The following is a 13843-nucleotide window of genomic DNA, read 5'->3' as shown; positions in this document are numbered from 1 at the left end:
TGCAAAGGACAGGCTAGGCCTCCCTATAATTGTGCCTGAAAGCCTCTTCCCGAATGCCTCTTTGTTGCTCAGATGTGGCCCTCTCTCTCTAGCTAAGCCAACTTGAAAGGTGAAATCACTGCCCTCCCCGCTATGTGGGATCAGACACCCAAGGGAGTGAATCTCCCTGGCAATGTGGAATATGACTCCTGGGGAGGAATGTAGACCCGGCATCGTGGGATGGAGAACATCTTGATCAAAAGGGGGATGTGAAAGGAAATGAAATAAGCTTCAGTGGTAGAGAGATTCCAAAAGGAGCTGAGAGATCACTCTGGTGGGCACTCTTATGCACAATTTAGACAACCCTTTTTAGGTGCTAAAGAATTGGGGTAGCTGGTGGTAGATACCTGAAACTATCAAACTACAACCCAGAACCCATGAATATTGAAGACAATTGTATAAAAATGTAGCTTATGAGGGGTGACAATGGGATTGGGAAAACCATAAGGACCACACTCCACTTTGTCTAGTTTATGGATGGATGAGTAGAAAAATAGGGGAAGGAAACAAACAGACAAAGGTCCCCAGTGTTCTTTTTTACTTTAATTGCTGTTTTTCACTATTATTCTTGTCATTTTTGTGTGTGTGCTAATGAAGGTTTCAGGGATTGATTTAGGTGATGAATGTACAACTATGTAATGGTACTGTGAACAATGGAATGTACGATTTGTTTTGTATGACTGTGTGGTATGTGAATATATCTCAATAAAATGAAGATTTAAAAAAAATTAACAACTAACTGCATATTATTTACAAAATTGTCTCGAATATTGTCATGCACTCAAGGGAAAACATACAGAAGTGTGTATAGTTCCAAGAGGTAGCATAAAATCTCTTTAACAAAGTAATTTATATTTTGAATGTTAACAGCACAAAATCAGGATGCTCAGTTTATCCACAATAAATTTAGCAAATGAATTTGCATGGATTTTTAGGTATGGTTTAACAAATGAAATATACTCCCAATGGCAGCCATCTATATGAGAATGGCATAAAGGCCTTAAATTTTGTTTCCTCAGAAAATTTGATAAAGTTTTTGTAGCAACAGCACCCTGTTTTCCAGCAACTGCACTGCCAAGTCAATCGCAAAGAATAATAGAACTACAAATTTACAATGATATACTAGAAAATTATACTTTGTGAGACTCCATATATCTACAAATACTCAGATGTTCACAAATTATATCTTAACTACCCATCACTTACAAAGTTGTCTTGACTATCACTATGCAATAAATGAACACAGAACTGTATAGTTTAGAGATTCTATAAAATGTTTTCTGTGAAAGTGAACCACATCCTGAACCTAAGTACCTTCTGGAAAATAATATGTACTTACATGTCCCTTAAATAGACAGAGGTATTTTTATATAAAGTGGACATGAACATTTAATGATTCCAACATAATTTTTCTTCTAAATGAAAATATGGTAAAAAGTATTTGGATCACTCTATCTCCCTCCCTAACATGACAACATATATAAAAATAACAAAAATAACTCCAAGATTTCAACTCATTCTTGAAGTTAATTTGTCTATAACAGCTAGAACAATCCAATGATGATTACACAAAGGTGAATCAATAATTCATCATCTTTATATATTTACACAGTTGAAATTGTATAAAGTACTATAAAACACAGCTGTTTAACAATAAACCCAAAAAACCAACATAGAGCTCTTAAACATAAATATTTGCATAAATTAAATATTTCAAACATTTTGTGTAACATAATGTTTACAGAACATGTGCATATCTGCAATCTCTATAAACCAAGAAAGAATATAAAGCAAAAGCACTGGATATTAATAGACATAAAATCACAAAATACCCAATATGTCCATATCCCTCCTGAGAATCCAGTAAAAACATAAGGAAACCAATGAAAATATATCAGTAATGTCATAATGTCTATACATCTAAAAAGAACTGATGTTTTAGGAAATAATGGCTATATACACAGTCACCTAAAAATCTCACTCAACAGTCTAGAGTGGCCTGGATTTCCACAATAAAAAAAGAGAGAAAAAAACTTTTTACCTGTAATTTTAAGTAAAAGATATTTACAATATAAGACAGCAATTTCTACAAATCTACAATGACTTATGGTATAAAAAACAGAAAATCTAACTACTACACACAAAATTATCTAATAACTCTTCCCACACAGACACCAAGTAACCACATATAGGGATTTTTTCCCACAGTTTAAAATTAAGTTATTTAAAATGTGTGTATGTGTGTGGGGAGGGAGAGCAGTTATTTGTATATACTTAGCAAGTTCAGAAGGTGTACAAGAGACTTGCCTATTATAAGTACAACAGTCAAATGCTTTCTGCTTGGTCCTACCCTCCAAAAACCTACTGAATACAGGGAGAGTCAAACCAACAATCACATTAAGAAACATTTTACACATTATTGTCAGTCCATATTAGTGATGCATTATAATGTTTGTCTTCTTGTTTCTGGAGAAATGAACAACTGATTGTATACTTTGAATGACTACGTTATGTGATCATGTCTCAATAAAAGTGCATGAAAAAGAAACATTTTACAAATTTACATATTTATAAATATGAATAGTTGTGATTTCTTTACATTGAAAAATAATACATAATTTCAAAACCTCAAAACACCTAAAAGAAAAATCAAATGACTCAAAACCATTCAACTTACCAATATACCCCAGTAATACAATCCAGAAATCAAATCCAAATTTGTGTGGTCTACCAATTTGACTGGCCACACTAAATGATACTATTTGATACATGAATAAATATGTACGCATGTATGTACATACACATACACACACATTCAAATCTGAAATGCTTTTAATGTTTAAGAATGCAATTTAAAAGTTTATTCTCTTTAATTTCCTCAGATTTTTGACTTATGTTGTTTCCACTTTTTTAAACATTATTTAGATAACTTGAGGCAAAGCAGGACAAAAGAAAATGCAGAACAGAACTTAATAAAACCACAAACAAAAACAAGACCAAGCAACCATGTCTCAATGGCTATTTCTCAATGCCTGGGGCTGCAACCTCCTCCAAAAACAGCTTTGGCATAAATTTATCTGCCACTGAGCACCCAAACAACTGAAACCTATGCCCCCAAAATCAGTGACTTCCCTTAATGCTAGGGGCTGCTCCTTCCCTTTAAAACCAAGTCTTAATGTCTCTTTCTATGTGCCATTGAGTGCCCAACCAAGTGTATTTTCCCACTTACAGCTTCAGCAGGAGTTTGAGTCACTAAAAAAGAAACAAAATGGAACCAATACATAAAAAGACAAGACCAAGAAAATAAAGCCAAGTCCTAGGCGACCAATTCCCAAAGGCTATTCCTCTGTACCAGGGGCTGCACCCTCCAAAAACATATTTGGCATAAATTTATATGCCACTGAACACTCAAATAAACCTCAGCACCAAATTCAGTGACCTCCCTTAATGCCAGGGGCTCCTTCATTCCAAACCGAACCTCAATGGCTATTCCACCATGTGTGGGGCTGCACCCTCCAGAAACAGCTTTGGCATGAACTTATGGCCAACTAGTGCCTAACCAATTGGTTTCCCACTTACAGATGTACTAGGAGTTTGTTTCACTGAAGAAGAAACAAACAGGACCACAAACAAAAGAAAACAAGGCCTGTGCATGCTCACAAGACATCCACACTCATTCACCAAGCACATTCACTCACCAGTCCTGTTTTCCTCCACGGTCAGCCACCATTGGGGTCCCGGATGCTGAAGCAAAAAGCTCTCTCATCCAGCTCTCAGAGAAAAGTATCTGTTGACAATAGAACTGAGGCTCATGAATGTCTTACCTCAGGGGTCCCGGAGCCCACTGAGCAGCATGTCATTCAGATGTTTTCATCCCTTCATGGTCACCAAATTGAAGAAAGGGCAGTTCCCAAATATGGCTCTGTTGCTTGATGCAGCTAATAGAAGTCACACTGAACCCAGCTGAAGAGAAAAGATGGTTTATTATGCTGGAAGCAAGGGAAATTTTCCCAGATCTGCTTCCCTGAAGTGTTTCTCAAACTTGGTTTTATACCCAGGTGCAGAGACAGAGATAATTATTCTGCTAACAGGCAAAAATGATAGACAAAAGGCCCATCTATCTGGGAGGTTTGGGGCTGTCTCCCAAGATACTTTAATTGGCTAAACCCATTAGGGACAAAGGGAGCCAACTATTTTAGTTAACATGTAACAGGTTTGGAGAACTTCATTTATCTCCTGTTTCCTAGGTGACACCTGGGAAATGTGCAAATTATACATTTACATATGCTTGCACACTTTACATTTACAAATTGCTCCTTTGTGAGAATTGGTGCTTCCATTGTTTCCTGTTTGCAGCATAGAAGTTTACATTTTACAATTTTCTGTTTGCTTACAGTTTTAAAGTTATAATTAAAAAGTTACTATCACACTGGAAATGATGCAAGGGTGTTTTGGGGACTGAATTCAAGGGGTAGAATTTAAGGCAGTGGGAGAGGAAAAACAATCACCCTCACATTATAGGCAGCTACCCTGCCAGACTTATGAGATCCCTGCTTCTCACTAAGCCATGACCTGGGAAATTGGGTGGGGTCTGCCCTGATTTAAGATGGCAGTTTGATCCTGTATGAGTCACTGTCCCTGATCCTCAATAAATTCACTAATAAACTGGGCATCTCATGCTGGACAGGGGAACAGTGTGTGTGGCATGGAGGAGGAGATGACCCTCAGTAGGTGGGCCTCTGCAGAGGGAGTAGATCAACTTCTGTGTGGTCACCACCAGGATGCCACAGACATCTCAGTGAGAGGCACCTGGAGCCTCAGCCAGGGATTTGCTAATGGGCAGGGTCCTGCTGTGTACAGAGGGGTCTGGGGGCAGGGATGTCTCCCTGGCTCCTGTGTTTTCTGCTGGTCCCTCCTTCCTGTTGTCTTTGATGTTAGCTCTGCTTAGGAGTCCCCTTCACTGGGGCTCATTCTCTTGAAATTGAATGACATGAATAAAATTACAGTGATTATTCCCCATGTCCAGTAGAGACAACAGCCACCAATACTCAGTGAAAATCAAGCTTCCCACATTGAGCTCTGCCACACAGGAGGGTGTTTTCTTTATAAAGAGGCCTCCAGTAATCTGGATAAAGTCCAAACCTCAGTGCCTTGGGTCACCCCTTAACAAAATTGAAGTTCCTATTTACAATTGCTTCTACACCCACAGCAATGTAGATTAAGACTGACACACCTAAACTGGGGTACATAATTTGATTTAACACACCAGTCAATCCCCACCTGTATTCCCACAAAGACACCAATGTCCAAATGTTTTTATCCACCCTGGATAAGTTTTGCCTGTTCTAGAATTCATATTAATGGAAACAAACATGTGCTCTGTTAATAAAGGCTTATTTCATTCAGAATAAGGATGCTGTTTCTTTAAGTAAAGTATATTTATTTCTTAGTAATCCTCTAATACATGAATTAGCATAAATCATTTATCTAATTTCCTACTGATGGGATATTAGTTAATGGTGAATTAATCAGCGTTCTCCAGAGAAACAGATCCAACAAAACATATATATCGGGATTGTAAGAAAGGGTTAAGTTTAGCTTTCACATAGAGGCAGCATGGAATAGGGAAAATGGTGGCAGAACCAGCTTAAACAAGCCCTGTGGCAAAGGGAAAAGAGAGAGTGAGCCATGATGTAAGTCTAGAATCTGCACCAGCTCCTTACATGGAAAAGTAACCAGGGTTACTGGAATGTAAAGGGATATGGGGTATAATCAGAGGTGGAAACTCCCAGCAGGAAATTTAAACTGAATGAATTCTCTCAGATAGGCTGTACAATTCAAAATCACAAAGATGGGCTAGTCAGCTCTCTCAGATAGGCTGTAACCTCTGTAGTACTCAGTCAGTGGGAATACAGGGGAGGGACTTGTGCATTAGGAATAGGAAATTAAAAGATTGCCATGTTCTTCCTCCTGCATGCCAGCCCACCATGTTTCTGGCTGTGCACCCTATCTTGCAAGATCATAAATAAATTCTTTTCACTTCCAGAATTGAGTGAGCATTTATTCCCTTACAGGTACTGCTTAATTTCTGACAACTTGGGAGCTCATCCAGGATCCAGAGCTTCAGAGGGGGACCACCAAGGTGGAAAAAGGGAAGGCATGCCCTGCCAATTGAGCAGCCTCAGACTCCAACATTGGGGCCTGTCTCTAGTAGCTGAAGGGCCCAAGACCAGATGCTTGGATCTGCCAGTTCTGGATAAGAAAAAGGGGAAAAGGGAAAGCCTGCCTCTGGTTGACTAGGCAACTCCATGCATGGACCAATGTAAGGAAAGAGGACTATTAAATATTATATCACCATGGTGGTTGGAAATTCTTGATAAGTCTGAAGCTGATTTGTGTGACTGAGATGTGTGACATACTGCAGGAAGCAAATGTGGAATCCTGATTTGCTGCTCCCTTCTCCCATGAAGGAAAGAGCCAGAGATGGATGAAGCAAAAGAAACTGAGAGAAGGAAGCCCAGACAAGACTCAGAATGGGGAATACAGGAAGTTGGCTGGCCAGAGAGGAAGAAAAAGGGGCACCTATAGAGTCCCTCAGGGACATCCTTCCAGATAGTCCACTAGGTAGAATGTTAAAATTTTGGACCAATAGCAATTGGACCAAGGGAAAGGACAAAAAGAAAATGATTAAATATTGTTGTTACATTTGGACTGAAGAAAGCATTTCACTGCTAGATGTACTCTGGCCAAAGTATGGGACAAAGGAGGATTGGTTCTGTGCCAAACTTGTAATTTATGTTAATGAGAAGAAACCCTTTTCTAAGGAGGAGTCTGAGTATGCCACATGCTGGCTAAAGAACAAAAAACTTCCCTCTACCCTGTAAAAGATAAAAATCCAAACTCAGAAGCTGAGTTGGTAGAATCTAAACCCTGGGACCTCTTAGTAAACCTTCCTCCTGTCTATGATTCTCCTCTTCCCCTGGGGCAGAAATTGTTAGAGTCTGAGGACCTAATAAAGTCCACACAGGTTCCAGGGGAACCAGGAGGCCCATCAACACCAACTGCTCCACCAGATATGACCCATCAATTGTTGAGGAAAGAATTAACACAGTGCAAAAAAAGATATATAGAATTTTCCATTTCCAAAAACTCTTGAAGGAAAAAGAGTAAAGGAACATCACCCAATTGAATCCCTTTACCCCTTGAGGGAGATGCCTATGGGGCCAAAAGAAGTTGGGTATGTAGATGCCCCATTAACAAGTGCAGAATTTTAGGAAGGAGATGAAATCACTAATAGAGGACACAATGGGGCTGGCTGAGCAAACAGATCAATTCCTAGGCTCTAGACTATACATCTGGTCTGAACTTATGTCCGTATTAAACATCCTCTTTACAAAAGAGGAGAGAGGAATGGTGAGAGGGGTGGTGATGAAACAATGGGAAAGGCAACAACTGCCAGGGCAAGGGGTGATGGCAGTGGAGCAAAAATTTCCAAGTACTGACCCCAATTGGGATAGTAATGATAAGGAGGATAGGGCACAAATGAAGGATCTCAGAGACCTCATTATAAAGGAGATAAAATTGGCCATATCCAAAACTCAAAATTTGGACAAGGGTTTTGAGGTGAATCAAGAGGAAGATGAGTCTCCCTTTGCTTATTTGCAAAGATAGAGAGATCAAGTGAGGAAAAATTCAGGTATGGACCCTGATGACCCTGTGGCCCAGGAAATGTTAAAGGTCAGCTATGTGAAGGGGTCTTGGCCTGATATTCAGAAAAAGATCCAGAAAATAAGATGGATGAATGAATAAGCCATTGGAGGAGGGAAGCACAGCAAGTATTTGCAAGAAGGGAGGACAAAAAGCAAAAGAAACAGGCTAAAGTCATGATCACCACTGTTGACCACTTGGTCAAGAAAAGATTAGAAGCAGGGAATGGAGGAAGCAGACAGAGGCAAGATAAGGCAGTGGGCCAGACTGACTTAAATAAAGGAGCGAGGAGAATGTAGAACTCTGCATGGTGTTATCACTGTGGAAAACCTGGCCATTTCAAAAAGGAGTGCCCTGACTTACAGGAGGAGGGCCGAGTTATACCCCTAATGAATTTCAAGGACTAGGAGAGTCAGAGGATCCTCATCTCAGAAGCCCACTGGGAGCCTTTAGTAAATTTAAAGGTGGGCCCATGTCAAAAGGAAATTACATTCTTGGTAAAAACTGGAGCAGCTTGATCCTCTCTAAATCATCTTCAAAAGGGGGCCAGGCTCTCTGGCAGTTCCCTCATATCAGGGGCAAAAGGGGAGGGATTTAAAGTTCCCATTCTTGAGCCTACTAACATTTGTTGGGAAAATAAATTATAGCTCCCTTGTTGCACATCTCAGAAGCTGGGAGTAATTTATTAGGAAGAGACCTAATAAAACCTATGGGACTGGATTAAGTAGTGAGGAATGGACAAACTGAGGTTTTGGTCCCGCTCACTGAAGAAGATGAAAAGGACATTAAGGAGGAGGTATAGGTAAAAGAAGGAAACAGGGAAGGGTTGCAAATACCCCCAATTAAAATCAAGTTAAAGAAGGAAGGGGAGGTCATGTGCCAGAAACAATATCCTATTCTGCTTAAAGGAAGACAGGGATTCCAACCCATCATTGAGGGTCTCCTTTGAGATGAACTCTTAGAGACCAGTATGTCCCCTTCTAATACTCCCATTCTCCCCATCCAGAAACCAGATGGTAGCTGGAGAATGGTGCAGAACCTAAGGGCTATTAATCAAATTGTCCAGGTTCAACCCCCTGTAGTTCCTAATCCTTACACTCTCCTGAATAAAATCCCCTACCATCATAAGTGGTTTAGTGTAGCAGATTTAAAGGATGCCTTCTGGGCCTGTCCCCTTGATCCAGAAAGTAGAGACCTGTTTGCCTTTGAGTGGGAAGATGCCTTCAACAGGCAAAAGCAGCAATGCAGATGGATGGTCTTACCTCAAGGTTTTACAGAGTCCCCCAATCTCCTTGGGGAAGAGTTAGAAAGGGTACTGGAAAAATTTCCAATCCCACCTGAGGTCACCCTTCTGCACTATGTAGATGATCTATTAATTTTGGGTAAAGAAAGGCAAGCAGTGGCTCAAGCTATGAAAAATCTATTCACCTTTTTAGAGGATCAAGGATTAAGGGTATCCAAAAGTAAACTGCAATTTGTAGGAAGTGAAGTTAAGTACCTAGGCCACCTCATAAGTGAAGGAAAAAGAAAAATCCATCCAGAAAGGATCCAGGCCACAGTAAAGTTGCCTCTTCCTCAAAAAAAAGGGGAACTAAGGAAATTCCTGGGATTGGTATGTTACTGTAGATTGTGGATAGATTCTTTTGCATCTTGAACTAAGGGACTATACCAAAACTTACTAGAGGAAGGGCCTGACAATATAGAATGGGAAGAAGTGGAAATGGAGGCTTTAAATGAGCTCTAGCAGGCATTGGTGCAAGCTCCTGTTCAAGCTCTTCCTTTTCTCAAGAAACCCTTTCACCTGTTTGTTACGGTAGATAAGGGAACAGCCTTAGGGGTCCTAACCTAATCTGGGGAGGCCAAAGAAGGCCTGTAGCTTTCCTTTCAAAGGTTTTAGATCCAGTCTGTAGGGGCTGGCCTGGGTGTGTTCAAGCCATTGCAGCAACAGCCCTTTTAGAAAAAGAAAGCAGGAAGTTGACCTTTGGAGGGGTATTAGAAGTTAGTACCCCTCATCAAGTGAGGACTATTCTGTCTCAAAGGGCAGGGAAATGGTTGACTGATTCTTGCATCCTGAAATATGAGGCAATCATAATGGAAAAAGATGATTTGATCTTGATAACAGATCACAGCCTAAACCCAGCCTCCTTTCTCTGGAAGGGGCCTGAACAAGTAGAGACCCCTGAGCATGACTGTCAAGAACTAATTGAATAACAAACCTGAGTCTGATCTGACCTAACGGATCTTCTCCTGCACTTGGAGGAAAGATTGTTCATAGATGGATCCTCTAAAGTCCTAGAAGGAGAAAGGCACAATGGCTATGCTGTTGTAGATGGGGTAACTTGTGAAGTGAAAGAAGCTAGCCAATTGCCCAATAAGCTGTCAGTTCAAACTTGTGGGTTGTATGCACTAAATCAAGCCCTCAAATTATTAGAGGGAAAGGATGGTACAATCTACACTGACTCTAAGTATGCCTTTGGGGAAGTCCACACCTTTGGAAAGATCTGGGAAGAAAGGGGATTAATCAACAGCAAAGGAAAAGAACTGGTTCATGGGGAATTGGTGAAACAAGTATTAACCAATCCACTCTTACCTAGAGAAATCAGTGGTGCATATAAGTGGACATCAGAAGGGTCCTACTTTTGAGACAAAAGGCAATAGGTTAGCTAAAGAGAAGTCTAAGGAGGCCTCTCTCTGTCCCCTTTTAAAACTAATGGTCCTGATACCCTCTACCCCTAAAGAGTTTGGGGTCCCTACATTCTCTGCCAAAGAAGTAAAAGAGCTGGAACAGTTAGGAGCAACCTTAAATGATCAGGGGAAATGGTTTCTCCCAGAGAGCAGACAAATGTTGAATAAACAAATAATGAGGGAGGTATTAGCAGTCTTACACCAGGGCAGTCATTGGGAGGTACAAGCAATGTGTGATTTAGTACTTAGACAATTTGGATGTGCAGGCCTTTATGCAGTTGCTAAACAAATATGTGAACAGTGCATAATTTGTCAGAAGATTAATAAAAAGGTCTTGAGAAAACAGGTACAAGGGGGAAGACAGCCAGGCCTCACATCATTCCAGATCATTGAAGTCAATTGCACTGAAATGTCCCCAATAGGTCATTTAAAATATATTTTGGTAATTATAGACCACCTCACCAGATGGGTGGAAACTTAACCTCTATCCACAGCTACAGCACTGGGAACTTCTAAAGTTATCTTTGAACAAATCATTCCCCATTATGGGTTAGTGGAAAATATAGACTCTGACAATGGCAGTCACTTTACCTCCCATGTGTTGCAGAATGTCATGAGAAGCCTGGGTGTCACTTGGGACTTCCACACTCCCTGGCATCTGCCATCCTCTGGGAGAGTGGAAAGAATGATTCAAACCATAAAGAAACATCTTTCTAAATTGGTTTTGGAAACAAAGCTACCCTGGATCAAGTGCTTACCTATAGCTCTACTAGGAATCAGGACTGACCTGAGAAAACTGGGGATTTCCCCTTATGAACTGCTTTTTGGTTTGCCTTTCCCCAGGAGGACTGGAGAGCTCCCCTCCCTAGACATGAAGGATCTTTTCCTTAAGAATTATATACTGGCCTTGTCTTCTACTCTGTCATCTGTCAGGCACTGTGGATTGCTGGTTCAGACCCCACTTCTTGAATTTGCTGCCCATCAACATCAGCCCAGCAGCTGGGTTCTGATCCAGTCATGGAGAGAATCCAAACTTCAACCAACCTGGGAAGGACATTATAAAGTCTTGCTGATGACTGACAAGGAAGTCTGAACAGCAGAAAGAGGCTGGACTCATTACACACTAGTAGAGGGACCAGTGCCCGGACCAGGCAATAAGTATTCAGCAACTCAAACCAAATCCTGGAGAGTGACTCCCACCTCAGATCCCCTAAGGATCACTCTAAAAAGACAACAGTTGAAAGAACATACTAGGAGGGAGGAAGGGCTGGATTAAACCCTGTGTTTGCATTGTGGTCTGTGTATAGCTTAATCATGAAATTGCTTATACTGATCATAATGTTCCATATTCAAGGAATAACAGGTTCTGCTAAACTGGTTATAAGTATAGTCAAAGGCATAGAGTTCCAAATGTACAATTTGACATTTGTCAAGTAATTAGCTATAGAAATATAAAACACCAGTGACAACTGAGGGAGGAATATAAGTATTTATGTAAGCAGACTGTTCAAATAGAGAGCAAGATTTTTGGGGGGCAAACATTTGAGAGTATAACTTATGAGTCACCTGACCCCTGTTATTTTTGGAAGACTGGTGGACAACACAGTATAAGGGATGGGTCTCATCCAGGTTGCAGGGAAAACAATTAAGGGAAACTTGGCTGAAGTCTAACTCTCCAGTTCAAATTGACCCCAAGGTCATTAGAATACTTAAGGCCAGAGACTTAAAGAAGACCACAAAAATAGAGACAGGTATGGAAATACAAATGCCTGGGTAGAATGGGTCAAATATACCATCCAGAGTCTAAACAGAAGTGACTGTTATGCTTGTATGACCAGCCAACCCACTGCTTAGATTGTGCCCTTCCCCTTGGAGATGAAAGAGCATGAAAAGGAGTTTAAATGTATAACACTCCTCTTTAAAATGCTACTCCTGGTGAAAGTTGTAGTATGTTGTCCTTCCTTTTCCCCCCAGTCCAGAAGAGAAGTGTCAAGGCCATACCAGCTTCTCATCTTGGCCCCAGAAACAACTCTGCCTGTCTCTCCAGATGGAAAGAAATGTTCCAGGATCTTCATACCATGGCTTTGTGTACACAAGTGTGGAAAGTGAGCAAGTATAGTACTGGCAACTTCTCCAGCCTAACTATACCCTGAGAAAACTTCTGGTGCTACTGTGGGAAGGGTCCCCTCCAGGCAACACTACCTGAAAAGTGGGGAGAAACCTGTGCTCTGGTCCAGTTGGCTATCTCACTCACCCTGGAATATGAAAGTAAAGAAAAGTTACCAACCCAAGGCAAAGGACAAAAGAGAAATGTACAAAATTTACCTGGTTCCATCAATGGAAGAATTTATGTAGATAGTATAGGGGTTCCCTGGGAAGTTCCTCATGAGTTTAAAGCTAGAAATCCAGTTGCTGCAGGATTTGAATCATTCTTATTCTGGTGGATCACCATCAGTAAAAATGTAGTCATCAGCTTAGATTTATCAACTATACTAGGGATATCATTAAGGGAATAGCAGAACAGTTAGATGCCACTAGCCAAATGACATGGGAAAATAGAATGGCCCTAGACACAATGTTAGCTGAAAAAAGGAGGTGTCTGTGCTATAGTTGGGGGAGTTGTTGCATGTTCATCACCAATAATATGGCACCTGATGGAACTATCACCAAAGCTCTACAAGGCTTAACAGTCTTATTTCAAGAACTAGCAAAAAATTCTGGCATTAACAACCCACTCAAAGAATGGTTGAAAAATTGGTTCAGGAATTGGAAAGGAACTGCAACATCTATTTTAACTTTCCTTATTTCATCTGGAATATTTGCAGCAGCTGGGTGCTACATCATCCTGTGTGCCCAGAGGCTAGTACAGAGACCCATCAAAAACACTCAAAGAACATCAGCAGAATGATCTATACCTCCCTTAAGAAGAAAGATTCCTATGATGAGGAATGTGAAAAAGCTCTTAGCAAATATGAGAAACTAAAATGTGAAAACTAAAAAGGTTTAAAAAAAAGAGGAGGGAATCTGTAAGAAAGGTTTAAGTTTAGTTTTTCACAGAAAGGCAGCATGGAATAGGGGAAATGGTGGCACAACTGGCTTAAACAGGCCTCGTGGTAAAGAGACGAGAGAGAGAGCCACGATGTAAGCCTAGAATCTGCACCAGCTCCTAATATGGAAAAATAACCAGTGTTATTGGAATGTAAAGGGATATGGAGTATAATCAGAGGCAGGAACTCCCAGCAGGAAATTTAAACTGAATGAACTCTCTTGGATAGGCTGTACAATTCAAAATCTCAAAGATGGGCTAGTTAGTTCTCTTGGATAGGCTGTACAAATTAAAATCTCAAAGACAGGCTAGTTAGCTCCCTCATATAGGCTGTAACCTCTGTAATATCCAGCCAAAGGGGAAACA

The sequence above is a fragment of the Choloepus didactylus genome, chromosome 16, assembly GCF_015220235.1.
Source record: "Choloepus didactylus isolate mChoDid1 chromosome 16, mChoDid1.pri, whole genome shotgun sequence".
Lineage (NCBI taxonomy): Eukaryota > Metazoa > Chordata > Mammalia > Pilosa > Megalonychidae > Choloepus > Choloepus didactylus.
This window is presented reverse-complemented; position numbering follows the sequence as displayed.